The 17026-nt window shown below is 55.8% G+C and overlaps 1 long non-coding RNA gene across 1 annotated transcript; it reads right to left on the bottom strand.

Moving 5' to 3' along the window:
* Positions 1–6478: 6478 nt before the first annotated feature.
* On the bottom strand, positions 6479–10329 carry LOC127038612 (uncharacterized). Its single transcript, XR_007770734.1, has 3 exons — positions 10267–10329; positions 9452–9595; positions 6479–6829 (listed from the first exon to the last, which is right to left on the bottom strand). It is a non-coding gene; the product is annotated as an uncharacterized LOC127038612 (long non-coding RNA).
* Positions 10330–17026: the final 6697 nt, after the last annotated feature.

Raw genomic sequence — 17026 nt, 5'->3', positions numbered from 1 at the left:
GGCGTTTTACTGAAAGTTACTCCAGCCGCCCCCTGCATTTGAACCAGTGCCCTAGCATGTGGGTGCCGCACTGATGGGTTTGATCACGAGGGCTCTCCTTAGCTCAGGAAGGTGGTGCCAGCTTGGCTGGGAGCCTATGTATTACCCAGGCTGTGGCCTAGAGGCCAGAGCACTAGAGTGAGGTCAAGGAGACCTGGGTTCTCTGCCTGGCCAGGACCGTGGGCAAGTTCTCTGTCTCCCCTGCTTTCCTGGAAGCTGTCGAGCCAGGACTGTCCTTTGCTGTGTGTTTGAACGGCACTCATCCCCTAGGCTGGGGTTGGCAATAGTTCTCGTAGAGGGGCCACTCCATGAATTTTGGTGAGTCGTTATGGGCCGCACATTTCTACTATATCAATGGAGGGTGCAGGAGGGGGTGCAGGGTCTGGGAGGGAGTTTGGGTGCAGGAGGGGGCTCCAGGCTGGAGCAGGGGGTTAGGCTGCAGGAGTGGGTGTGGGGTCTGGGAGGGAGTTTGGTGCAGGAGGGAGCTCTGGGCTGGAGCAGGGGGTTGGGATGTGGGAGGGGGTGCAGGGTCTGGGAGGGAGTTTGGGTGCAGGAGGGGGCTCTGGGCTGGAGCAGGGGGTTGGGGTGCCGGAGGGGGTGTGAGGTGCAGGCTCCAGCCAGGAGGCGCTTACCACAGGCGGTTCCTGGCTGGCGGTGCAGCAGGGCTCAGGCAGGCTGCCTGCCTGCCATGGCCCCATGCCGCTCCCAGAAGCAGCTGTGGCCGGCTGCTGCTGGCAGTTCTCTGAGTGCCCCTTGGGGGGAGCCAGGCAGCAGATCTCAATGCGCTGCCTGCGCCCGCAAGCGCCTTCCCCGTAGCTTCCATTGGCTGCTTCTGGGAATGGCGTGGGGCTATGGCAGGCAGGCACCCTGCCTGAGCCCTGCTGCACCGCGGGACTTTTAGTGGCCTGGACTCGGAGATCGCAAGAGGGCAGAGGAGACCGGACAGGAATGTTAGTCATGGCGGGCTGGAGAGAAATGTTAGATGGGCTGTATCTGGCCTGCAGGCTGTATTTTGCCCACCTCTGCCCTAGGCCCTGCTCCCTCCGGGAGCTCTTTAGCTCTAAGATCAACAGTCTGGACAGATGCTTGCCGGGTGTGAGATGAAAAGCGTGCTGGGCACTCGGTGCCATTTCCCTCAGGCATTAGCAGGACACAGAGCCCCAGGGGAGGGAGCTCCTCCCAGCCCCACACGTGCCTGCTCTGGGCGAGTTAGGACTGGCACTGATGCAATCCAGTGGCATCCTGGGATCTGGTTCCGCTCTGGTGCATGCCCCATTCAATCCACTGGCTGAATTCAGCCTCCTGGTTGTGAGCTGCATCCGGTTGGTAACTTGGCTAAGCACTGGCCACATCTCACTCCACGATCCCTCCTACTGTGTGTCGCGACCTGTCAGCTCCCCATCCGTCATCTGGACACTCCATCCAGCCTCTGTGCCCCTTGATTTATGGGATCTCCGAGTGACAGAGGCCCTGGCAGCTGGTCTCTATCAGATGAACCAGCCAAACTCAGCCTGCTACCAGGAGACCATCGTGAGCAACCAGAGAGGGGGGAAGCTTGGGGCAGGGATGGTCTTTCTGTGCTGGGTTTGCGCAGTGGATTATGACTAGAGCTCCGAGGTGCCACTACAATGCAAATAACAACAAACCCAGCTTGGGGTGCTCTCCACTTCTACCTTCCCCTCTTCCCTGATCAGTGTTTAATTGTCTCCACCTACTTATTCAGCCAGGCCACACACCCCTTAGTGTCTCTAACCATCAAACAGTGATGATTCTTCTTTCCTGTATACTGCACCTTTCAATTTCTAAGCACCCTCCACATCAATTGAGTTCAGCCACCATTTTGTTCTCCAAGCTGCTGCAGACTGTTACGGAAGAGACACACCCACAGTGCTCTCTCCTGGATACTTGACTTTTGTTTTTTCTTGTCTGACCCTAATCTAAAATGAAAGTCACCTTAACCTGAATGCACTGTTGTAGGGAGGTATGACCCTGGAAATTCTTCCCCAGATGGTGAGCGCATGGCATTGTTCTCAGCCTTGCCCCTCCACAAAGGACATTGGTGGCTCTCTAAAAGGTGCCACCAGTGGAAGGATTCTCTTAAATGAATGCCAGAGCCCTGGAGTAGGCCTGCAGTTCCCCTCCTGTCTCTGTACACTGCTTGAGGCTCAGTGGGTTAGAGCAGTGGTTTCCAACCACAGGTACGTGTACCCTTGAGGGTACGCAGAGCTCTTCTAGGGGTACATCAACTCGTCTAGATACTTGCCAAGTTTTACAATAGGCTACATAAAAAGAGCTAGCAAAGTCTGTACAAACTAAAATTTCATACAGACGATGACCTTTCTGATATTGCTCTTTATACTCTGCACTGAAATGTAAGTACAATTATATTCCAATTGATTTATAATGATATGGTAAAAATGAGAATATACACAATTTTTCAGTAACAGTGCGTTGGGACACTTTTGTATTTTCATGTCTGACTTTGTAAGCAAGCAGTTTTTAAGTGAGGTGTAACTTGGGGTTATGCCAGGCAAACCAGACTCCAGAACGGGGTACAGTCATCTGGAAAGGCTGAGAACCATGGGGTTAGGGAGTCTCCCTTTTCCCCTTCTTGGTCCAGGGTGCAAGTCTGTCATGGGATGAGTTTGGTGGCCCTTAGCTCAGCTCCCGATGGATCGACATCCAACGTGACTGACTCACCAACCATAGGCGCCAACTTCTCCTGGTGCCGGTGGGTGCTTGACCTCCCCCGCCCCACCCTGTCCCACCCCTGCCATTCCCCCAATTCCAACCCCTTCCCCAAAGTCTTCACCCCAACTCCTCCCCCTCCCTGCCCCTGTTGGACCCCTTCCCCAAATCCCTGCCTCAGCCCCACCTCTTCCCGTGCGCGTGCTGCGTTCCCGCTTCTCCCCCTCCCTCCCACAGCTTGTTACACTGTGAAACAGCTGTTTCGTGGTGGCAAGTGCTGGGAGGAGAAGGGAGGATGCGGTGTGCTGAGGGGAGGAGGTGGGGGCGAGCTGGGGAGGGGCGGAGAGCTTGGCTGCCAATGGGTGCAGAGCACCCATCAGTTTTTCCCCGTGGGTGCTCCACCCATGGCGTCGGCACCAATGTCACCAACCACAACTGGCAAGCCAGACTCAGGAGGTGCCCAGCCCTGAGCTGGTCTTGTAGGATTTTCACAGCTGTGTCCCCTCCAAGGGGATGGTCATGGGGAAGGTTATTAAGGAGGCCATGTTGTTATTAACAATAATATTAATAATAATAATAATTCTTATTATTAGTGTAGGGTCTATGAGGCTGAGTTATGGCCCAGGACCCCACTGTGCCAGGCCCTGTACAATCTCAGAACACAAAGGTAGTCCATGCCCAAGGAGCTTACGAGGTAGGTATGAGACAAGGGACAACAGGCTGCAGACAGATGGGGGAGTCCAAGGAATGAACCAGCCCTGGTCAGTGGGATAGGCTGTGGTCGCAGCACACCAGCAGCCCAACCGTTGTCCAGTTTGCTATAGGCCTCAGGGCAGAGGAGGAGCCTGAGGAATGATCTGCAGGAGGACAATGAGCGGCTGTATGGACGTCCATGAGGAGCTCCTCCCAAGCATGAGGGGCAGCCTGGCGGGAAGCACCAAGGTGATGAAAGAACAGGACCAGGAGAGCTGCGTTCTAATGCTGGTGGTGACAGTGATGCACTGTGTGGCCTTAAGCCAATCACAGAGCTCTTCTGTGCCTCAGTTTCCCTATCTGTATAATGGGGCTGATGGCACTGCCCTCCCCTCCCAGGGGCATGGTGCAAGGCTTACTGTTTGTGAAGCACTTGGAGATCGTTGGGCGGCACCAGAGAAGCAGTAAGTGTTATCAGCCAGACACTGTGGTGAGCTGGGCCCTGAGTCCAGGTTAAAAAAGTGTAGGATTTCGTTTCCAGCAGCTCCAGTCCCTTATCATTCTCTGTACAGCATTGGCGGCACTGTGCTCCGCTCTGTACAGCTCCCTGCACGAAGACTGTCCCTGCCTTGAAGAGCTGTTCATCTAAACAAGACCGACCCCTTATGCATCACATGTCTGCACAGCCCCCAGCACCATGAGGCCCTGATCCTTGATTGGTGCTACCCGCAGCCCTAATTAATTACAGTAATTAAGAGGCCGATGACAACCGAATCACTAGCCCTCAGGCACCCAAGGGGCCAGTTAAAAAATCCATGTGCATGAACCAAATCCTAAGGCTGTGTCAGTGCTAGGAGGCGGGAATGAAAGGGTTAACCCCGACACAGGCTTTGCTGGGTTATCCTGGGGCAGGGGCGACTTGGGGATGTCACAGGCCATGGGGAGAGCTCACTTTACCTGGGGCTCTGATAACAGCACAGACGCAGCCTTGTCAGCGACAGCCCAGGCATGCTGGGATACCTCAGTGGGCAAACGGCCAGGTCATCACATAGCCACCCCCAGTCAGATCAAACACAGGAGCTGAGCCAAGGCGGTTCAGCAAAGTGTGGTTAGGACAGTCAGGGGCCTCCAGCGGGGGGACCGGCTGGCCATTGCCAAGGGCCAACCGTCCACCATCACATCAGGCAGCCGCTCTGTGTCTGACTGGTCGCCACTGACAAACGGCTGCCTGATTTCCACATGGTCGTGTAGCTGCAGGATAGGAGCAGGAGCCAGGACACCTGGGTTCTATCCCTGGATCTGCTCTGCTGTGTGACTTTCTGGCAAGATGCTGCCCCTTCCCGTGCCTCAGTTTCCCCATCTGGGAAATGGGGATAATGACCCTGATCTCCTTTGTAAAGAGCTGTCAGATCTGAGGAGGGAGCACTCTAGGGATTAGTATTAATATTGACCTGCCTCATGAGTGGGTTGGGAGGCTTAACTTACTAGTGTGTGTATAGTGCTTGGAGATCCTTGGGTAGGAGGAGCTAGAGTTAGGCAGAGGATTGTGAGCACCAGGTCATTAGTTAGGGATGGATGGTTGTGTTGGAGAAGCTGGAAAATCTCATCTGGCTGGAGCCCAAAGGGATCAGTTCTTCAAAATAAGAAGCAAAGGCTCATTCCTCGGCACTAGTAACATTTCTGTGGGGCAAGGTGTGGTCAGGAGCGGTGCCAGGGTTTTTGGTGCCCTAGGAGGGGGTCCTTCCACGCTCCCGGTCTTTGGGGCACTTCGGTGGCGGGTCCCAGAGCGAATGAAAGACCCGCCGCAGAATTGCCACCGACAACCCAGAGCACGGAAGGACCCCCCTGCTGCAGAATTGCCGCCGAGGATGGCAAAATGCCACCCCCCCCCACAATCCAGGCGGTCGCCTAAATGGAAGCGCCTGCCCTGGGTGTGGTGTATTGAGGTCTGGGTTGGAATCACAAGCTGTCACTTTAAGAGTGGGGGGGGGGGGTGGCTGGTCCTGCTTGCAGGTTTGGGGTGGGGTGGGGGCTCTGTAGCAAAGGTTGCTGCAATCGGAGTCAGTCTGCAGACTGCAAGCCTAGAGCAAGTGTGCGAAGCCTTGCTGCCTTAGAGAGCAGCCTGCTTTGTCTCACCCTGGTTTGGGTTACTGGGTGTTATCGTTATGAATGCTGCAAAACGCAGCCAGAATTCTGATGGCTCTATCGACGTTCTTGTGGTTAGGTTGTGAGCAGAGCCCGCTGGACATGGGGAAGAGAGAGAAGGAAACTCCTTTAAGCGCAGGGCAGAGGGGCAGTTTTCTGGCTCTCAGACTAGGGAGCGTGTTTGGAACTGGATTAGCAGCTGTCTCGGTGTGCACACCTTTGGAGCGGCAGCACCTGTCCCCGTCACAGGTCTGGACTTTCAGTGCAGACCCGGGGAGGAGCAGGGCCATGCCTTGGCTTGATGGAGGCTTGCGCAGCATTGCTGGCATCCCGGAGAAAGTACCCTGTCCCATTCCTTGTGCTGGCTGAGGAAAGCCTGGAAGGTGAGAGGGAGCCTCAGATGGGCCTTTGCAGCAGCCTGGGCTAGCCAGGGGTCAGTGTACTCCCCACCTGCCTTCCATCCCCAGCCATGCCTGTACACCAGGGGCTGCCCAGAGGAGAGGGGGACGACTGTCCGCTGGCACCAGGGGCTTCCCCAGGAATGGGGTGGGGGAATCTGTCACTCTGCAGCCCATTTATGCAATGGCTAAATAGACTGAAACAAGAGGGGAGGCTCTCAGCGTCCCAGGAGAACGGGGTGCTGGAGCCAGGCGAGTGGCTGCTGCCCTCTCCCAGAGGGAGATGCTGAGGTCCCTTTGGCCCTTAGCAGAGAAGGCAGAACTTCCCCTCGTGGCTATAGACTGGCAGAGCTGGTGTCTAGTGTACAGGGGCTGCCTGGCGAGACTGCAGGCCGACGAGCTTTCTAGTCCTCCATGGAGCCGGCCAAGGGAAAAACAGGAGACTGGAATTTTTTTAAAGTAAAAAACAAGCCGAGAAACCAGCCAACCAGACCAACCCCTCCCAGGCCTTCATGTTTAATGTAGATCTCCCTTCATGCTTCGGATCTGCCAGACATGCAGGGGATGCCAACTGAGATCCACCCAGCAGTCTGATTATTTGTGGTACCGAGGAGCCCCAGCCACGGACCAGACCCCCGCTGTGCTAGGTGCTGTACAAACAGAGACAGAAAAACAGTCCCGACCCCCAAAGTGCTGACGACAACATCTAAGCAGCCTGTTGGGAAATCATTTTGTGAGATTCTCTGACACTTCAAAGTTGGTTTGGTTTCCCTTATTCCAGTTGAGTTTTTTTTTTTTTTTTTTTGGATGAAATTCTCTCCTGGATGTTTCTGATCAAAACCCGGGTCTGAAATTGTTGCTGTTTCCTGAAAAAAACAAAACCACAATTTTCAACGAGTGGAAAGTATCAGCCCCCATTTCAGTCAAGTTTTAATAAAAACGGCAATTGCAAACAGGCTGAAATTTGTCATTACCAAATGTCAGTCACTTGGATTTCAAGCAGCATTCCAGCATCGGAGAGTCATTACAGACTGCAATGCGGGTAGGGGCTTCTCCAGCTGGGAAAGCTAGACTGGGATAAGTGAAGGGGTGAATTTAAAGCAAGGTCTGAGGGAGCCTTTTTTTGGATTAGCTTATGTCACTTGGAAAGGAGTTTGAGCTAAGCACCAATCTTAGAGCAGCATAATAGTGTCCACAGGGCTGGGAGGGGGCTATACTGGAGCAACAGGTAAAACTTTCCCAGCTAGATAAGCTCCAGGCAAATGTTTCCATCTTGTTCTCAAAGCACCTGTAGCTCCCAGCTCCAGGGGAACAACACACTTATGACTAACGAGTGACTGGCAGCTAGTGAGTGTCTCTCCAGCCCCTACTGCCTTGTGCTGGGTGAGTTACCCCTAGCAAGCCCACGAGAAATGGGTTGAAGCAAGTCAGGTTAATAATCAGATGGGAGCGCTCCAAGGAACACCCAGGTGATGCAAGAAAGGGAGTTGGTAAGTCAGTTATCTGCTCTCTTCCTCCTGAGATACGGGAAGAGGGGGAACTGAGCCATCTTTCGCACAAGGCAGAAAGCCAAGTTTGTGATCACTGCAAATCCCATTGCACTTTTCAGAAAGTGAACCAGTGTCCCTGAGCTGGTGAATGACTTCCTCCTGCAGTTTCAGTTGGACGTAGTATTCTTTTTCGCTGCCTTGATGTGTAGCTGTTTAAACAGCCGCTGGGTTCCACCTCAGAGGTGGCTGCATGTTAGTGAAAGAGAGAAAGGTTTTTCACTAATCCATCTCACAGGGTGCATTGCAATCTTAATTCACCAGTTAAGGTGTGTTGAGAGCGTTCTATGAGAGAGACTGGGGAAAGGCAACGGATCAATCATAAAAGGCAAATGTCCCTTTCCCCCCTCCACTCCAGAGCTGCTACCTCCTGGTTCCAATTAAAACTAGATCTAAGAGCAAGAGCAGGAAAGAGTGAAAGACAAAGAACCATTAAAGGGGAGAAATAAATCTGAAGGGATTGAAAGTTACAGGCAGAGAGAAAGAGACAGAAAACAGAAAAGCAAACAGAGCCAGGAGTAACATTTTTACAGCCGATTATGGGCCAGTCTGAAACCCTGTTATATAAATCCTGTGTCATCACCTAGTGGAACCTGATGCTGTTCAGGGGATTATTTCCAAAGCTCCTAAACAAACTCTAGATAGCAGAGTCTGATTGCGACAGATTTACAGCGGGTGCTTAATACCTGTTGCTATGCAGGGCGAGGGCAGGTTCCTGATATGGATTAAGATTGTCTGTTACCTTGGGAGAGGCGTTTCATGGATACAACATTGATGAGAGCCATGGAAACAGCTCCTGAGACAGAGCACTGACCTCCGGCATTGGGGGTAGGGGGCAACATCCCACTTGTCATTTGCTGGATTTGCGCAGGATTTAGGAAAAGAAAAGGGAGCTGAGTGGCGTAGCTGTGGAAATCCAGTGGAAAATAAGGAGCAGAAAGAAACCCATGTACAGAGGTGGGGGGATCAGGGAGGGGGAAAGTTTGAATGAAAATATACAACTCCGCAGCTGGATTCTTCACCACCTCCCACTGTGTGGAGGTGTTGCTGCCGCAGGAGTTAGAGCAGTATTGTTGTCCCCACTTTCCAGATGGGGAAACTGAGGCACGGAGCAGTTAAGTCAACATTTGCCGAAGTGGCCACAAATTCTAGGTGCCCAGACATCCAAGACCTGATTTTCTGACCTGCTTCCACCTGAAATGGATGGCAGCTGCAGTGGGGGCTCAGCATCTCTGGGAACCAGCTCTGGGGGCTAGATGTTCAGAAAGACTCAGTGGCACCCACAAGTGGGGCCAGAAGTTGAAAGGAGCGCAGCGAGCCCATCGGCTGCACATCGAGTGCTGAGCTCTTTTCAAAATCAGGCCAGCGACGTCCCAGTGGGGAGCTGCTGGGCACTTGTAAACTTGGCCACACAAGTCTCAAATGAAGCTCCCGTAAAATTGTGGTCCTCAGAATCAGGGGCCACTTTTGAAACTGATGGCCACAGTGGCTTGGTCACTCACTGACTCAGCAGTAGAACAAGGTCTGGTCTGTGTGGGAAGATTGCATCTGTGCAACTGCTATGTGTAGACCAAGCCTTAAACTGATATAGTTTCATTGGTGCAAACCCCTGCGTGTGTGGGTATTCTTATTCTGGTTTAACAGTGGCTTATTCAATTTAAGAACTGCAGTGTGGTTGAACAAAATACTGCACTGATACTCAGGAGACCTGGGTACTAGTCCCAGCTTTTGCTGCTGGATGAGTGCCTCTCTGTGTCTCAGTTTTCCCATCTGTAAAATGAGCATAAAGTGCTTTGAGCTCTAGAGATTATTCTCATATTGGTTTATCTTAAACCTTTTCTCAGTCAATTTAAGCTAAACTGAAGTAGGCCTCTCTTAATCCAAAATGAGAGCATCCACAAAGGGCTTTACACTGATTTAACTAACTCAATTTAAATTCACCCCTTAAACCAGGGCAGGTCTTCTTGTAGAAGCGAACCCAGGAATCCTGGCTCCCAGCCCCTGCTTTAACCACCAACCCACACACCCTGCTCGGGGTTGGTTCCTCATTGGGCTCACTTGATAACATGCAGCCCAGCTCAGGAGCTTCCAGGAAAACAAACAAAGAGATAAACACGAAAAAAGAAATTAGCCAAAAAAGAGAACAATAACCTCCCAACCCACCCAAATCCACGTGGCTGCTTTGAAGTGCCTCGTGGTGCAGAAACGGCCACTGAGAGCTGCAGATTGCAAGAGCGTCTCTGCTCTCTGACGCTGCGTTGCAAAAGGCCTCACCCTCATTATTCCATCCCCTGGCCCATAGGGTCCTAGAGTTTAAGGCCAAACAGAACCATTAACTCATCTAGTTCGACCTCCCTGGTAGTGCAGGCCAGAGAATTCCACCCACTGGCCCTGTACTGAGCCCAAGCACTTGTGTTTGGCTAACGCATTATCTGGTCTAGTCTGAAGACCTGGAGAACCCCCACTCCCCTGGGTGGCTTGTTCCAGTGGTTAATCGCCCTCCCACTTAGACATCTGTGCTGAATGTCTAATGTGAAGGTGTCTGGCTTTAATTTCCAGCCATTGATCTGATTCTGCTGCTCTCCGCCTGGGACTGCATCATCAGACAGCCGGGACTCTGGGCAGTATCCTAACATGGAGAACATGGGAATTGCCAGAATGGATCAGAGCCAGGGGCTGGGCTCCAACACTGGTCAGCACGGGATACATCAGAGGAAGGTGCCAGACACCCCGTGGACAATAATGTGATAACTTACCCCTAAAGGATGTTTCCGAAGTTCTGACAAGACCGAAAGACCCATTAAAATGCATCATCAAATTAGCGAAACCCTCTGTATGCTCCTGCAGCCCCGCCCAGCCCACTCAAGGCAGACACACACATGCGAGTATGACAAGGAATTAAGTACACACAGCCAAGGAGATTGTGTACTACACACACACACACACCATGTACTATACAAACATGCAAACAGCAGAAGGGGGAGGGAGGGGCCAGGCTTGTTCTGGCAAGTTCCCCTCTTCCCCAGAGCATGTTAAAAGCTCAGAATATCAATCACAGGATTACAGCCTAGGCGCTGACTCATCCCCTCTTTTCTTGGTGTGGTTCCACAGCCATGGCCACCAGGCCAGATGAGGATGTCAGGCCCCCTCCCCGCTGGAGAGAGGACCAGCACCTCCCTGCGGTGCTCCCTGGCTATGCGTGGCTGGGTACCACAGACCTATTGGTGCCTGCAGCAGGGCTGGTGTCCTCATGCCACCAGAAGCCCACATGTGACTTGCGAAGCATGGTGGTAGCATGTAACATGAGGGGGGGGGGGTTGCTACTGGTTCTGGCACCAGCCCAGAAGAGCTGAGTTCTAATCTCTGCTCCGCCATGACATTGGGCAAGTCACTTCGGCCCCGATGTTCAAAGGGCTCCTGCAGTGAGCAAGGGGTCTGAATCCCTTTGGGTCTTCGCCTCGCTGTGCCTGAGCACCCTCCCCTGCCTCACAGAGCGAGGATAAATTATGTAGCATGAGGTGCCCGGATACAGTGGGGAGGGTGCTGCATAGGGACGGAGCCAGAGAGGAAGACCCCCCAACGGCTCACTGGGGAGAAGTCATGTGCCTGCTCTGTGCCTCAGTTTCCCCATTTTTATAGGGGGGGGGTCATGACAGTGATCCATCCTGGGAAGGCGAGCTGTGAGGCACTATTAGCCGTTGTGAAGCACTTGGGAAACCTCGTGCTGTGTCAAAGCTCCATGGAAGGAGGGTCCATGTTCAATGCACCGTCTGTCTCCTCCCAAGGCCAGACCCCGCGCTCTGTGCCAGCCCATGGCCTTGCCCGCCCCGATAACGCCAAGAGCGGGCACACCTTCCCCCTCGATGCCGTGTGCCACGCGTGGCTGTGGATCAGAGGGCAGGGGCCGGACTGGGATTTTTCTCATGACAAATGACTGAACGATGGGCAAAGACCCCCAGGTTTGGTGGTGATTAAAGCCCCCGGACTAGCCCAGCCAGGGGTGAGGTGATCTAATCACAGGGGACCTGCCCAGCCTCCCATAAAGGGAGCTTCCTGGCACATATAGCTGACATCAGCCACTTTGAAACTCCATCGTGGGCACTGCTGGCTCCTGCCCTTGGCTAATCTCTGGGGAGTTTCCTTCCTCTCCCTTATCGGCACTGGGGCTCCTCCGAGCGGGAGGCACTTCCTGCAAGCGGCCTCCTCACCTGGCGGAAGAGGTGAGTGGCTGAGGGCCCCCCCCCCAGCATGTTGCTATCAGAGAGCGCCAGGGGCCCCTCCCAGGAATGCAAGGACGGGCGCACCAGCCCCACTCTGCAAACACTTGCCAGATAAGGCGCAGGATCTGACTCAGCTCTGGCAGCGTGCCTGGCCTGTAAGCCCAGCTTTGGACCTTGGCCGGGCACAGCCCGAGCTACCTCTCTCTGCAGAGGATTCCCCAGTGGGTGGCTGCTAGCCCAAGGGGAGCTGTGGGGTCCAGGCAGGCAGTGCGGCCTAGTGGATACGACACTGGGGAAAGTCTGGACTCTCTGCCCACTTGCTGTGCTACCTAAGGAGGGCACGTCCCCTCTCCATGCCTCAACTTCCCCATCTGTACCATGAAGTTTACGCACTGGACCCAGCTTTGTGAGGTGCTTAAGAGTCTCCAATTATTCTGTTACCAGTAATGCAGCCATTGCTGGTGTATCCGGACTGGGCTGCAATGAACAGAATGGAGGGTGGCTGGGTATGGACAGATGTGAGGCTCTATCTCTCCAGCACTCCTGGGCTGGGCTGCCAGATGGCACCACAAACAAGTACACTCCTGAGCTCTTTTCCGCAGTCGATGTCAGCTGTACCTGGGATAATTACTCCCATTTCACAGATGGGAAAACTGAGGCACAGAAAGGGGAAGTGACTTGCTCAAGCTCACCCAGCAGGCTGGTTGCAGAGCTGGGACTAGAATCCTGATTCCCAGAGCAGTGCACTCACCACTACACCACACTGCCCTCAGGCTTGGGCTGGATCAGCCTGGTGACTACATGACAGAGGGGAACTAGTTTGTCTGTGGGGGGGAATGGAAACCTTCCAAAAAGAAACCAAGGCCCCTGTTAATAGCTGATCCTGCATCCAGGAGAAGAAGCCTCTGGCAGGGGCTTTCCCACCTCTATGCTGCTCCTGCTGGAGCCATGACACAGGGACCTGCCTGCCTCCTGAGTGTTCCCCACCCTTGGCACGCGGATGGCATTACACCAGCGGCGGGCACTGGTCCCTCTCTCCTCCTGAGCCTCTTCCCACCAGGTATTTACAGAATGCACTGGAGCATTTGCTTCTCTCCTGGAGCCGATGACAGCTCTGGCTGCTTTCACAATGACGAACCAAGCAGGCCCGGGGCCAGTTTGTCCCTTGCAGATAATGTTCAAGTCCTCTGACTGGCTGCTTCTGAGACGGCACTGGCACCGGGGCACATGGCCCCATGGCGCTTGTCAGCTGCTTGCTGGGAGGGGGACGCTGCTGCGGCTGGAGCTGGAGTGGGGAGGGGCAGCACCTCTGACAATCAGCTGCTGTGTGGCCAGCCCCGGGCTGGGTTCTGCAGCAGAGGGCTCTGCGCTGCATCGTGGGCACTGTGGGCGGTGGGTCTCATAGGCTGGGGGAAGCTGTGCCTCCCCAAACAGCCAGGTGTGGCCCCGTCCATGCTTTGCCTCCAGGTCCTCATCTGCGGCTCCCCGTCTGCGGCGGCCCTGGCTTGGGTTGGGGCCATGCTGCCGCCCCTTCCAGTGCTGTGGGGCTGGGGGGTGCAATGGGGCCACGCTGCTCGCCCTCCTGGGGTATTCCGGGGCTGGGGAGGGGCAATGGGGCCACGCTGCTCGCTCTCTTGGGGTGCTCCGGGACTGAGAGGGGCTAGGCTGGGGCATGGGCTGGTGGCTGTGGGGGGGACTCTGGTGGGGGGATGGAAGGGGCGAGGCCTCGAGTGGAAGGGGCGGAGCCTTCCCCAGCTGGCGGTTCATGCGGTGCCCATAGTGGGCACGTCCAGAGCGTTAACACTCAATAGCACCTCAGCACTGGGGTGAGGACCCCCTGCCTGTGCCACCAGCCCAACCCAGGCTGGTTAGCTCAGCGCCGGGGAGTGACCCAGCCGGAGGGTGCCCTGAGCCCTGGAGGGGCAGATGTGGGCCCTGGTGCCGGGCCCCTCCCCCATGGGAAGCGATTGCCCAAGGCCGTGTGCTCCCGTGCGCCATTTAATCCGATCACCCAGCCCTCGTGTGTTTGTCTTTGGCATCTAAGTGAAATGGCTGCAGCAGCGAGACCGGGGCGGCCGTGGGCCTGGTTTCCAAATTCCCACAGGGCCTGGCCCAGCCTCCGGATTCCTCTCCCCTGGGCTGGGGATGGAACAGCCTCAGGCCTCCCCCGTCCCATCACCCTTGAGGTCGCCCCCAGCAGTGCAGGGTCACCAAGGTGCACCTGGGAGCTCCCTGCCCCAGCTCCTCAGCATGGCGCAGGCCTCGGCCCCTGCCCAGCACAGAAACCAGCTCTCGAAGGGTTAATCACCTGCCTGGCTGGTGTGCACGACTCCCCCTCTCACATTCCTTTGCACTTATTCACATGGTATCTGCTGGGGTTTCTCCTCATTCCCCGGGGCTCCATGCCAGCAGCCAGCCAGCCGGGGCAGGGGCCAGTCTGCCTCTAGGAACGTCCTCCCTGCATGTGGAAATAGCCCCCCCGCACCCCGTCAGAGCAGAGCAGGGTCCCCTCCCACTTCAATGAGCAGCTTAGCTCCACCGAGGGTGACCAGACAGCAAGTGTGAAAAATTAGGACGGGGATGGGGGATAATAGGAGCCTCTATAAGAAAAAGCCCCCCAAAATCGGGACTGTCCCTATAAAATCGGGAGATCTGGTCACCCTAGATCCACCCTCCCTCTGTGGAGGAACCAGCCGGAGGTGAGCCAAGCCAAGGGAGGGCAGATGGGCACGGGGCTCTGTGCTAGCCATGGTAGGTGGCTGTGCCATGCAGGGCTGGATCCAGCCCAGAACTGGGCCCCACTGCACGAGGCGCTGGACACTGGATAAGAGACAGTCCCTGCAGCCACGAGCTTATGGTCTAAACAGACAAGAGGTAGGGCCAAGGGCTTGAACATACAAACGGAGCTTTGTCCAGCGAGCCCCAGACTGGAAGGCGAGTGGCCTGAGGGTCACCAGCAGGGTGGTTGGGGGAACCCCAGGAGTTGCAGCCGAGCAGGACTGGAGCACGGCAGAGCTGTGTGACTCCCCAGCCCTGGAGAAGAGCTCTGCGGAGCTTAAAGGCTCGGCTCTGTCATCTCCAGGGAAAGATCTCACCTCACCCGCCTTGTCTCTCTGAATCCCAAACAGGCATTCGAGCCAAGGCGATGTTAACAAAACCGAGCTAAAGGCAAAGGACCGGCTCAGAACTCAGCACGGCTCCATGGGATGGCAATGGAGCGAGGCCTGTTTACACCAGCCGAGGATCTGGGCTGAAGGGTTTGAACCAGGCTGAGCAAAAATCACTCCCCCCTCTCCGGAGAGTCTGGTGAAGTGGGTCAGGATCCAGCTGGCTCTCCAGTGAGCCTTCTAGGGAAAACAGGGGAGACCAACCTGACTATCTAATGCAAACGCTGTCTTTAAAAATCCCACGCAATCAATAGCAGTGATGAGTTCCCAGTGGATTTCTTGGAGTTTCTGGTGCTTTTTCCTTTGTGGCCTGGGGGAGAGTGGGTTTTTTTTTGGGAGGGAGGGGGGTTTGGGACTGGAAAGGGATGTTTGTGCTGTAAGTTTCACTGCCTTCGCACACTGCCTTTGCCACTGACTCTGTAATACTGCCGGGGGGAGCACAGGGGTTTATGGCCACTGAGGTACAAGTAGGACCTCCTGGGGGTGGGTCATGAGCAAGTGCAGTGCGAGCACCGGACAACCCGTCCTTTTGCACACCCCCCCCCCAGGGACTTGCTCGGCAGCCCACGTGCAGGCCACGTCAGATCGGTAGCACTGGGTTGCAGTTACAGACGTGGGGGAGACAGAACTCCCCCTCGCCAGTCCCCAGCGCAAAGGGCTGCAGGGATTTCTACATCAGGGTGGCATTCCTCCTCCATAACCCCCACCCACGGCCCCGTGCCAAGGCAGGCGTCTGGCCTTGTTACGGCCACAAGCCCCGGCATGCGCTGCTAGGAATGCCGGGAGCCGGCAGCGTGTGAACGGCTGAGGCCGGGACAAATCAGTGAGGGAGCAAGAATGGAATGTGATTCCTCCAAGCTGGTAGAGGACAGGCTCCGAGGTGGGTTAGGAGGAGAGCCAGACCGCGCTAGCTGAGGCCGCTGTGAAGTGCTCCGAGCCCAGCGGTTGTGGGCCCTGCTGCCCAGGAGCTACTGCCAGCGCCAGGGCTTGGGACCCACAGCCTGTCCTTACAGAAGGTCGCTGCTGGCGGGGTTGCCAAGGAATCTGTTCTTGGAGAGCACACGGCTCATTTACTGGGGGGTCGGGCATGAGGGGTCCCTCCTAGCCTTGACTGGGACCGTGATTCCGATGGGGGTGGGTAGGGCCCCGGGAATTCCCCCCCCCCCGGGGAGATCTGCGCCCGGGTAAGGCTCTGGGAAAGACATGCAGGAGCAGACCGCAGGCAGGGCATGGTCCCTCTCCCCTCCCACCCCGCTTTGGACAGGCTTTGGGAGGCAGCAGCTGCTTTGTTCTCTGACTCTGATGTTGCTCTCAGCCCCGGCCTTGCAGGGGGAGTCGGGCCGCTCAATACCCTCCTGTCACGCACTCCCGTCAAGTTGGCACCGGAGCCCTGTAATCCAGCCTGGAAAATATGGGGCCATCCGTGGCGTGGAGCGACCGTGCGTTGCACTTCCCGGCTGGGAACGGGCTCTGCGAGACAGCCCCGGGTCCGTGCCGCAGCCCCAGCGGCTGGTGGCCGAGCGTTCTCCACTCCTGCTGCCCCAGCCGAAGAGCCACGTGGGGCTGGCCTTTCGCCTGCCTTCTCATTTCGATGCCTGGCTTTAATGGCAGGAAGCACGCCGCAGTAACTAACGAAAGAACTCGGCGCTTTGGGAGGCAGCGCTGGCTCCCCTTTCAAGGGAGACTCATAATCACCCAGCCCCCAAAATACCTGCCAGCCTTGAGGAGACCACAGCCAGCCCCCACAGACTGGCTTCCCACTCCAGGCCGGCCCAGGGGCAGCTCCGGCCCTGCTCTGCCCTCAGCGATACCCACGGGCACCTTCTGCCCTAGAGACACAGACCAGTCTTCTGCCAGCTTTCACCCCTGGGACCGCGCAGCAAAGGGGTGGGGGAGGGATAGCTCAGTGGTTGGAGCATTGGCTTGCTAAACCCAGGGTTGTGAACCCAAGTTCAATCCTTGAGGGGGCCATTTAGGGATCGGGGCAAAAATCTGTCTGGAGATTGGTCCTGCTTTGGGCAGGGGGTTGGACTAGATACCTCCTGAGGTCCCTTCCAACCCTCATATTCTATGATGCCATGTAATAGTGGGGGGAGCAACCCAGGCTTCGAGACCCTTTCCGAACAGGC

Source organism: Gopherus flavomarginatus, chromosome 21 (assembly GCF_025201925.1).
Source record: "Gopherus flavomarginatus isolate rGopFla2 chromosome 21, rGopFla2.mat.asm, whole genome shotgun sequence".
NCBI lineage: Eukaryota > Metazoa > Chordata > Testudines > Testudinidae > Gopherus > Gopherus flavomarginatus.
The sequence above is the reverse complement of the archived record's forward strand: the minus strand, read 5'-3'. Positions and strand labels throughout refer to the sequence as shown.